The sequence below is a fragment of the Ursus arctos genome, unplaced genomic scaffold (genome assembly GCF_023065955.2).
Source record: "Ursus arctos isolate Adak ecotype North America unplaced genomic scaffold, UrsArc2.0 scaffold_18, whole genome shotgun sequence".
NCBI lineage: Eukaryota > Metazoa > Chordata > Mammalia > Carnivora > Ursidae > Ursus > Ursus arctos.
Genome location: NW_026622852.1, coordinates 37,433,054 through 37,444,557, shown reverse-complemented (window position 1 = coordinate 37,444,557; position 11,504 = coordinate 37,433,054). Strand labels below are relative to the sequence as shown.

Sequence of the window (11,504 nt, the reverse complement as noted above, 5' to 3'; positions counted from 1 at the left end):
ATGATTTTTTTTCCTGAGCATCAAATTGATGTTTAGAATTTCCCAAGTGAGGGAAAAACAGAGGGATAGAACAACAAAGTTGAGTGAAAGGTAGCTTTAGACAAATACAAAGTTATCAATGTAAAAGGTTATCTTCTCTCTTTAAGGAGAAGGGAGAAAGTTTATATGAAGGAAGAACTTTTTCATATGTACAGAGACACAAAAGAGAAAGTCATTACAGGTTTAAACAGTAACTCAAGCCCTTGACAATTTTATCAAGCCATACAATTAAAAGCCAGTGTTTATTAATCCCTATGGAATGGAAACAGAGGGGAAATCTACATTAATCACAGTGATCTCTTTCTTTTAGACCAGTTATACAATCTCCTCTTGAGAGTTTCTGTTCCCTTTTTGCCTCGGGCATTTCTCAAATGAACATTCTTGTTTGTGTCAAAGTTCCCCAAGTGGCCACTATAATTCTAATTTATCCTCAGTGAAGTTATGCCAGGTGCTAGCGCAAGCTTATTAGCAGACAAGCCCACGAGAGATTTTTGGACTGTGGATCAGAGGCAAAATATCACTTGTGCTCTAAGTCTTCAGACTAAGTTTAGGCTGCTGCTACTTGCTGACCTGAGAAATCAGCAGCCACCTGGCTCAAATGTGTGGAGAGATTTTTGCCAAAGCCAATTTCTCACACCTAGAAAAGACTGGAGAAAGTTCTCATAGACAAACAGAAGATGTTGTTAAAAACCACATTTTACCAGGGGACACTCAGGTCTGATCAAGAAACCAAAAATTCCAGCAAATATTAAACTGGTTGTATCTTTGGTCCTTCAATATCAGAATCTAAATTCAGTCTAAAACCACACAAAGACAGAGAGACCTTCAATGTCTTGAGATTCAAGGAGTCTCAGATACATTATTATGAGTGAAGGAGGCCAATGCTTAGTAGGGAAGGTCTTGACCAAATATCAAGAGAACCTCGAAATGTCCTATTTTAGGACACCAGTAGCAAAGTTGTAGTTGATAAAGTCAGATTTATTGACTCATTGCAATGGTGGAGGTCACACACCAGAGGAACCATGGGGTGTGTCACCAAGAAAGGGAAATGTTAAATGGTACGGTTTTGAGGAAGGGTGGCATTTAGATGACATTTATATGAAACAGTATTTTGATAAGTTTAAGCAAAGGAGGACTGTGTGAAAAAGGGACAATATCAGGCCTGAATGGTGAAATAGACACAAGGTCTCCTTTTCTTTGAAATTACAAATTCAGATAAATGTGGAATGTTATATGCCCAAACCCCTATCCTGAATCTGTTCCTGGGTTGGATATGAAGGCAGATGCTTTGTGTTAAAGTGAATTAGATCCTGTAGACAAGAGCAGGATATTTTGTTCTTATTGAAATTATTTCAAAAGTAGTTTCTGATAAACTATGATTTTTAGAAAGCAAGATTTCTCACTAGCAAAGTAATAGTCATGCTACTGAGTGCCATTAGAACACTTTACAGCTGCAATGTTTCTTTGGGAGAAATAGAATTTTCTGCTAACTTTGCAGCTGGCTTTATCTGTGTTTTGTGTCTGTTTTCTCAGCTTGATGAATGGCGTGGTGGATTTTCAGTTTCTCAGGCCAAACTAATTTTCACTTTCTCAACATGTAACTCAGTCTCTTGTTTTACCAGCTTGTAGAACTTGCCAGAAAGAAGCTGTGATGGCATGGGACCTTTCTGAAAGTGATTAATCTCTTCCCTTCTTTTCTGTTTCCCTGCTTCCTAGGATGGGCTGTGTGATTTTGGGGCCCCAGTGCAGCCTCGGGTTGTTCCCAAAGGAGGAACCCATAGGGAACAGAATGAGAAAGCAAGCCTTGGGATGAGGTAAAAAGGTGTACAGGTTTCCCCACTATCCAAAAGTCGTGTGTTTCTATGAAAAGTTTCATAAGCCAAAAAAAAAAAAAATGGCATAAAGCAAAGAACCATTACCATTGATTTATATGGAAAAATTTTGAATGTTCCCAGACCACCTCCCCCCCCCCCCAAAAAAAACCTTCTTAGGCTTTTCTGATACCTTCGGGCACATTTGCTAAAGGAGGCACAAAATAAGTCAAGAGCAAGCACAGAAGCTCACACAGCTCAGAGGGCTGGCGGCTTGATGCTGAGATGCTGAGTGTAGTTCTGGGGAAGGAGCTCAGGGTGCGCGCTGCCTCATAAAGGCTCACCGCAGCACAAATGCTGAACGCTATTTCCACTGTTCACCTTTTTTTGTAAAAGCAAAAATTATCTTTGGATGTCTTTTAGGTAACGGAAACAGGTAGTAACGTAGGTCTTTCCTAAAAACGAGGCTGCATAACACAAACTTTCAAAAAGTAGGGGAAATCTGGAACCATGAGTGTTCTGTGGGAGATGAAATGAACGGAATACATGTGAAGTGCTTACTAGGGCTTGCATATAGTAAGATAGCGATGTAGGTTGGTATCCAAAAAAGGGCTCACTACAAAAACACTTTCTGCTTTCCATCTTTTGTTCTAAAGGTGAAAATCCTCTTCGGATTTCTTTCAGCTAGCAAAAACAGGTACTAATGTAGGTCTTTTGTAAAGTGGTGTTACATGAACTTTGGAAAAGTTGGGGGAGGATACCTGTATTATGAGTCTAGGATGTGGGGGAATGGGCAGGGGGAGCATGCCTTAGGTGCCCTTACTCTCTCCAGAGCCTCTTATTCCTATTCTGTTCCTGATCTCAGTAACTGCCGGGTCAAGACCTGCACAGGGGGGCTTGGGAAAGCCTCCCTTTGGAGGTTGACCTTTAGCAGGCCCGTGGAAGATGCTGCTCTGTCTGTGTCCCCTTTGGTTCCTGTAGCTTCTCTACCTGGGCCCTCTTTAACTCTGGCGTCCACTCTTTTACTAGACCTTCCAGAAAAACCATTATCAGTCCTTCTGGCTGAGCCCACATACTGACCTATTTATCAGCCTCTCTTTCTAGGACCCTGCAGAGTCCTGTCAACCCTTGCACCTTCCCTCTTGTGTCTGACTCTGCTCCCACAGAGTCTGTTTTCTTCTCATTCTGTCCTGCCCTGCACAGTGGGGGCCACTCCCTCATCCCGACTTTCACCCTATTATTGCCACCAGGGGCTCTCCCACATTCTCACTCATCTCTTTCTCCACTCCCATGATGGCTTTCTCTCCTCTGCCTGGGAGTCCTCTATGCCTTGGTCTTGCCTAATCTTTCACTGTCCTTCCTTTGCCCTCACTACCAGCTTCCTCATTTTTTTCCCACAAGGTCTCTCTGCCTCCACTTGCCCCCCCAGGTGCCCTAATTCAGGCTCATCATGGAGCACCAGATCCCTTTTTGCCTCTGGAGCTACAATCATAACAGACTATCTTCTACTCCCATCATTTACCCTTTCTCCTCTCTCCTGGAACACACTCAGATACTAGACCCTCTTCCCCAACCAGATCCCACCCCTTCACATGATGCTACCCTCTTTGTCAGGACTTCAGCTTCTCATTTCTCACCAAAGCCTCATTCACTCCATGAATCCCACGGATTCATTTGCCTGTCAACCCCCTCCACCAACTGTCTCTACCCCACATTGCCAGACTCTAACAATGACTCAGTTTGGCTCAATTTCAATCTTACTGAACACTGTTCCAGAAAGTTCATCTTCAGAGGCTTTTTGTCTGGCCTCTCTGCTACAACAACCTCAAGCACTGACTGCTCAAAAAACTTGCCCCTATCAACTTTCTGGTGGCAGGTGTCTGCTGAGGACTTGTTTCTCCCTACCTTATCATTCTGTGACTTCCAGCCGAAGTTTTTTTTTTTCTATCAGGTTCCTTCTCTGGGGAGATCCTATAACCAGATATGTGGATGCAGGTAGACACTCTTTCCTCAGCTCTACTAGTCCAGAAACTCCTGGAGATACAAGTCACAAAGAATGTGGATTTCCAGATTTGGGAGGAGAAAGAAGAGGGGATCATTTCTAAAGCAATAAAGGGCATATTACCAACTTTACTGTTGGTAAGCATCCCTTATTGTTGTGTACTACTCCAGAGTCCTCTGACTCTTCTGGAGATACGAAGGCGAACTGGAGAAATTGCATAGTCTATAGGAGCTTACAAATCCCCAAACCTTCACAGACTCTGCAGCAGAAATGTGGCTGGTTCTTCTGAGGTCCCTGCTCTGCACAGCGAGTCCCTGCTGGCTACTCTCCTGTTCTTTGATAGCTGTCCCCCACCAGTTTCCCTTTCACTTATTCCAACTCTAATGCCCTCCTCCTGCAATTGAAATGCAGATAACCAATCCCCAGAATAACCAATTCCCCACCTTAAAACCTAGCCCCAGCCCTTGGGGAAAAGTTCTAGAGAGAAAGAATTTACCAAAGATGGATAGTATGTATCTTCTCTAAGTTGAGTTCCCACTTTAGGAATATGATGACAGGGGGTGCCTGGGTGGCTCAGTCGTTAAGCATCTGCCTTCGGCTCAGGGTGTGATCCCAGAGCGCTGGGATCGAGCGCCACATCAGGCTCCTCCGCTGGGAGCCTGCTTCTTCCTCTCCCACTCCCCCTGCTTGTGTTCCCTCTCTCACTGGCTGTCTCTCTCTCTGTCAAATAAATAAATAAAATCTTAAAAAAAAAAGGAATATGATGACAGAAATTAATTTAGGAATGAATTGGAATTCTTTCACGGAGGGAAATAGTTAAGGCCAAAGCATCCCCAGCTCAGGAGCAGCTTGGGTGAGCAGAAGCCCTATGTCCATAAGCTTTAGGCCCCAAGGAAAAGCCAGAAAAAAGAATGTAGCCCCAAAGGATGAGAAGACCTTAGGAGATAAATGCATCAAGGAAGGGAGGTAGGATTAGGGACACACCAAGCCAAAGAGTCACCCTCCCAGTCCAGGGACTTAGGTGACACCCTAATGAACAAGACCCATGGTTTTTACCCCAGCTGGAATAGACTTCTACAAAAAGTCACTTAGGAACAAAGGATGAGATGCTTGGTTCAGTGACTTTGTCCCAGGACACAGCTAAGAGCAAGAAGATCGCTTGGAAAAAACCTCCATCACCTGTGTATCATCCACGTCCAGTTGAAACCAGAGGAGTTTGGTAAAGTATCACCGTCATCGTTCCAAGCATCTGGGACACATCAGTGAGAAAAACAAAACTGTCTGCCCTTGTCCAGTTTACCTCTTTGGTCCTTGAGTCGGCTTCCTCTGAAACTACACAAAATTATCAAACCTCCTTCATTCTCCTCAAGCTTCTGCCTCCCCCCCCCGCCCCGACAGATTTGCTGTGTGGCCCGCAAGCCTTCAGATGGGAACTTTTCATCATCAAATCTTCAAAACCGTTGCATCCCACCTTTCTTTCCTCCTTCCTTACTGCTGTGTGAAGGAGAGGTCCTTCTGGAAGGCCTTCCTTGACCCTCCCAAGGAGGGGCCGGTGCTCTCACTTTGACCATCACAACTCTTGTTACACCGTGTTGTAACTTTGGACGACTGTCCAGCTTCTCTGAGCTTCCCTGAGGGGTCCTCTCTATCTCCCTCACGACTGGCCTGGTGGGTCACACCCAGGTAACGGTCAGTAATAACGGTACAAGAGAATTCACCAGCAAAACTCCAGGACTCTCGGGGGGCGGGGCTGCGTCCTGGAGGCGGGACCACGTCAGGGGCGGGGCCACACCTGGGCGGGGCTGCGGCTTCGGGGCGGGGCCTGCATGGGCTCGCTTCCCGCTTTCTGGTGGTGGTAGCCGCTTCTCCTCAGGATTATGAGTCGGGAAGGAAGAGCTGGGGCTTTACCCTCAGAGACGAGGTTAGGATGGGACCTTCCCCCACCCGTGCCCCCGGAGCTTCACCAGCTGGCCCTCACCTCAGCCCCGCTGGGGCTCACAGTGGGGCCGCACGGGCCAGAGGCGGCCTCCGAGGGCCCGGAGAGACCCTGAGCACCAGCCGCCCTCTCTGCTGGAGCTTGGCGCAGGTCACCTTCATCATCATCATCATCACCGTAGCACTGACCGCTGCCTGTTGAGGCCGCACGTCGCCCTGGCTGCCCAGCTCTAGGCAAGTCCCCGGGCTCGGGTCCCAGTGACATCGTCCCAGGGACTGGAACACTGTGCATACCTGCCTTGTGAGGCTGCCGCGGGAGTGGAAGGAGAAATGGAAGGGGGCCTAGAACCTATGTTCAGCGCCGGGGTCGGGGCTGGCCCAGACGCTCTGGCGCAGCTGCCGCGGGGGCTTGGCGAGGCCAGCATCTCACGCTACCCGCAGGACCACGGAGGGTGCCCAAGGCCGCGCTGGGCACTGTGTTCTGGGAAGCCGCCGGGAAGGCCCCGGCGCCTCCAGCAAGGCCAGGTTCCCGAGAGTCCCCAGGTGAAGGCCATCAGTGCAGCGTGACGGTGGAGGCACGAGGTCACCCCCGAGGGGCAGAGGCAGAAGCCCGAGCAGACTCCCGAGGCCTCCAGCACAGCGGTGGAGCTGCCTTCACGACTCAGGTAGGCTTCTGTTACAGCCTTGCTTTGCTGGAGGGGCCCTCCGTGTCAGGCCCTCTGTTAGACTGGGCCTCTGGATATGACCGTAGTCACCAGAGATGCGAGCAAACGCTACGTTTCTTCTTTTTTTGAACATTTTCTCGCATGAGTATTATCTAGCACATTTGCAAGATACACATTATCCCATAGTAGTAGTGCTCATAAGCTCCACCCTAAACATTTAATACTAACACTTTGTTGTATTTCTTTTTTTTCCCTATTGCTTCTCCTTCCTTCCTTCCTTCCTTCCTTCCTTCCTTCCTTCCTTCCTTCCTTCCTTCCTTCCTTCCTCTCTCCCTCCCTCCCTCCCTCCCTCCCTTCCTTCCTTCCTTCCTTCCTTCCTTCCTTCCTTCCTTCCTTCCTTCCTTCCATGTTATGTTAGTCACCACACAGTACATCATTAGTTTTTGATGTAGTGTTCCATGATTCATTATTTGCCTATAACCCCCAATGGTCATTACAACACGTGCCCTCTTTTAATACCCATCACCGGTCTACCCCATCCCCCCACCCCTCTCCCCTCTGAAACCTTCAGATTGTATTTCTTTCCAGACTTTGCTATGCGTATTTTTGGTGTTTAAATAATATCTATACACATATATTTTTGAAAGGTCAGAAAACATTTAACATTTTATCCCAAGCAATCTCTACATTATTGTATACTCTTCCTAAACATCATTTTTAGTTAATGTTCCATATTAACTTAACCATTCTGTTCTTTCTTTGATATTCAGATTTGTTCTAAGTTTTTGATATTATAAGATGTTGCTTAACATATTTGTGGGTAATTGTACTTGCTTCTGAACTGTCTTATTCCAAAAATCACAAAGCTTTCCCCAAACTTCAGATGATTTTCTAATCCGGGGTTCTACTCTTGAGCCATTTTTTCTTCTTTTTCTATAGTCTCCCTAGGTGAGGTTTCCACCTACGATGTTATTTCAATATTGACTTCTCCCTTTTGCTTCAAATTTATACATCCAGATGCTGGCTAAACATTCCCAACCTTGATTTCCCACAGGTACCCCAAACCTAACATCTGTAAATTTAGCTCTGCCAGCATGGGGCTCTTGCTCTCCTAGTCCCAGTATCAATTGTGGCACCTGGTCACCAAGCCAGAAACAGGTGAGCCTTTCTCTGCTCTGCCCCCTTCATTCTTCCCGTAATTAGTTAGTCACTAATATTTAGCACCTGTCTGCTAAATAGTTCTCAACTTTTAATCTCCTCTCAATTCTTACTCCCACCCTGGTAGTTCAGGCCCTCATCATCTCTCACCAAACTATGCAGTAGCCTCTTAACTAATCCTCTGTTGCTGATCTCTCTCTCTCTCTTTTTTAGCTTCTTTTGTTACTCTCTACTCTGCATTTTTTTTACTCCAGTAATAAATGCCTGTTTTGTTCAGTGCTTCTACATCTTTACGGTTTTTCTACTTGGAGTGCCTCAGGGGGGTGAACACTAGCATTTTCACCATCTACCAGTGTAGGTCAGGGGCTTTATTTATTTTTTTCAAGGAATTTGTCCATTTCATCCAACTTGTTGACTTTATTGTCATAGTTCATAATATTTCCTTATTTTTCTTTTAATATTCGTAGATCTGGTACTGTTCCTTCTTTCCTTCTTGATACTGCTAATATGTGTCTTTTGTGATCAGTCTGACCAGAGGTTTATCAATTGTCTTTTTTTGCAAAGAAACAGCTTTTGGTTTTATTGATTTTATTATTTTTCTGGCTTATTTGATAGATTTCTGCTCACGTTATTATGTTCCTCCTTCTGTTTGCTTCCTTCTGTTTCTTTTTCCAGCTTCTTAAGGTGAATACTTATTAGATCGTTAATTTGAGACCATTCTTCTCTTCTTAGTATAAGCTTATTTTTTTTCAAAGTTACATAACCTCAAGATTTTATTGCGTTTAGAATAACACAAAAGATGAAGCTCAAAACTGGATTGTTTGACCTTTTCTCTTGTTATCTCGTCCTACTTCAAAATGCTTGCATCTCTTGATAGCTGGCATTCTCTTAGATCTATAGTTGGGCTCCACGCATTTTTGCACAATCTTCTCTATGGTTTCAGCCTTTTTCTGTAAAATTGTCTTAGTCTGCTCACCATAGTCACTCTGCCTCCTGTCCCAACACTGCTTCCCCGGGATACATGAAAAACTTACCCTTCTCATACTGTGTTATTTTGTTGGTATCTGCCACACTTCTTAGAGAAAGTCTGCTGGGTTTTAAGGATGTTTACCATGGTTGTGTGGGTACTTTCACTACGCATGTTTAATGCTATGAATTTTCCTACGAATACTGATTTATCGGTAGTCCATGCATTTTGGTACATTGCCTTAATTTTCATTTGAAATTATTTTTAAATTTTCTTATTTGACTTTTTCTTTGAGTTACTTAGAAGCGTGTTTTCAATTTTCCAATATTGGGGAATTTCCCAAATACCTTTCTGTGTTGATTTCTAATTTAATTCCCTTGTGGTGGGAGAACATACTTTGTACGATTTCAATATTTTAAACTTCGCTGAAGTCTGTTTTATGAAAAGTGTCTCTTGGTGACTGTTTCATGTGCCCTTGGAAAGAATATGTATTTTGCTGTTTGTTGGGAATTCTCTGTGACTATTAGGTCAAGTTAGTTTATAGTATTTTTCATGTTTTCCATGTCTTTTCTAACTTTCTTTCTGCTTTTATTCCCGAGGGAGGATTGTTGAAGTGTCCAACTCTAGTCCTGATGTTGTCTGTGTCTCCTGAGCTCTGTCAGTTTTTGCTTCAGGCATGCTTCAGGCTCCACTGTTAGATGTGTATACATTTAGGATTCTTATGTCTTGTGGGTGAATTGTCTCCTTTATTATTATCTAATGACTCTCTTTATCTGTGGTAATACTCCTGTTCTGAAGTTCACTCTGGTATTCATAAAGGCCCCCCAGCTTTCTTTGGATTAGTGTTTTCATGGTATATCTTTTTACATCTTTTAACTTAGTTATGTCTTAATCTCTAAGGTGAGTTTCTTGTACACAGCATATGATGGTGTCTTGCTTTTTTATCCAATCTGACAATCTCTGCCTTTTAATTGAGGTGTGTAGACCACTTCCATTGCTATTATTGAAATGGTTACATTTAAATCTACCATCTTGCCAACTGTTTATTATTTGTTCCTTCTGTCCTTTCTTTTCCCACCTTTTGGATTATTTTTTATGATTCTAGTTTCTCTTCACTCTTGTCTTGTTAAACCTCTTTTAATATTTTTTCCCTGTGCATGTCACAGGACTTAAAATATTCATCTTTAATTTACACATTTTAAAATAGTCATCTTCAAAAAAATAGTCATCTTCAAATAATACTATACCACTTCATGTATAGTGTAAGAACCTTACAACAAGTTTCCCCCCCTCCTTTGTTCTGTTATCATATACTTAGGGGCTGTGTTATTTCAAATAAATTTTAAATTTTTTAAGTAATACGTAATTTTTTTTGTGTAAAAATATTAAGACATTTCGCAAAGCCTAAAGTCCCCTTGACCATCCATCCCTTCCCTGGAGGTGAGCAATGTTATAAGTTTCTTATACATTGTTTTAAACCTTTTCTATGCCTGTACCGTGTGTGTGTGCGCATGCGTGCGCATATATATATACACTTAGAATATTTTTAGTTTTTTTACATGAAAGATATCACACTGTGCATACCAGTCTATGGCAGCTTCTTTTATTCAACAGTGTATCTTATCCGTCTACCCATATCAGTACCTCATTCTTTTGACCCATTACCTAGTACTCTATTAAGTGAGTTGCCCACCATGTTACTTAAGGCAATGGACCTTTGTTTCCTATTACTCATTATGATAAACAAGCTTCCAGTGAACATCCTTCTCTATGCCTTACTATGGACATATGCGAGTGCTTCCTTAGAGTACCTGCCTAGAAGGAGAATTACATTTTTCATAGAACCCTCTAGCAAGAAATAAAGGGGAGAGGGGAGCAGAAATTAAAATGAGAAGGTTTTAGGGTTGCACTGGGACGAGTGGGTGTGGTAGTGGGTGTGGTGGTTGTGTTTGGAATATGATAGAGGATTTAAAGCCTTGGAAAGTCTTTGGAAAATCTTATTCAGTAATGGCATAATCTTTGGAACTCAGGGGCATGTGAGGGAACACGGATTGGTTGCTATTTTCATGCCTTGGGTATAAAGAGTCTGCTTTTTTTTCTTCACTGCATGTAGAAAAGAATGGTGCGACTCATTTTGATAGTCGATCAGAGGGGTTAAATAACTTGCCCAAAGTCATATGGCTGGTAAAGGGTTATTTTCTGGTTACCCCACAGCAGAGTCAGTGACAGCCCAGTGGGCTTGTGAAAGTAATTGAGTTTAGAGGTCATCTGGTTAGACACCTTCACTATTCACATGGGAAGAGAGGCCTTCAGAGCAGAGAGACTTGCTCAAGGTCCCATATCAAGTCAGTGATAGAGCTGGAGCTCCAGCCCTAAATGCTAACATATTTTGGCCTGGCTGTAGGAGGCAGAAAAGCAGAAACAGGAAGGAGATAGCTTAGTCCAGCTCGGAAGTGGTGGTGGGGGACCAAGGAGACAGAGAAGCAAACAACATTGTCGCCTACTCCGCCCCCTGCAGCCCACTCTCTTCCTTTCTCCAGATTCTTGCGGACTTCTTTCTTCAGCAGCATCAAAGAAGTCCAAAAAGGAAAACTAAACAATCCAAATTATAGGATAGAGAAAAAGACCCATTTCCATGTAAATGTTACCATTATGCTGCAAAACAAACATAGTGGAAATAACGAGACTTTGGTTTGAATCTGCGATGTGGAAGATGGGCATAAATAGTCTCTACACCAACAAGTGGAACCGCAGTAATTCTCTCCTGGATGGTAGAGGGATGGGGGCTGGGCACAGGACCCAAACACTATTATTTAAAGAGTGGTCTAGGTCCCTTTGCAATAATCATTAATTTCAGGCAGCAAAACAAAATAAAATTAAAAAAAGAAAAATGAAGGCATGGAGTCATTAAAACAAAAAAGTTGGGC

At 43.6% G+C, this 11,504-nt stretch overlaps 1 pseudogene; it reads right to left on the bottom strand.

Annotated features, from left to right (window-relative positions):
• Positions 1-8,416: 8,416 nt before the first annotated feature.
• Positions 8,417-8,724, bottom strand: LOC113260260 (60S ribosomal protein L36a-like; annotated as a pseudogene).
• Between the last annotated feature and the right edge of the window lie 2,780 nt (positions 8,725-11,504).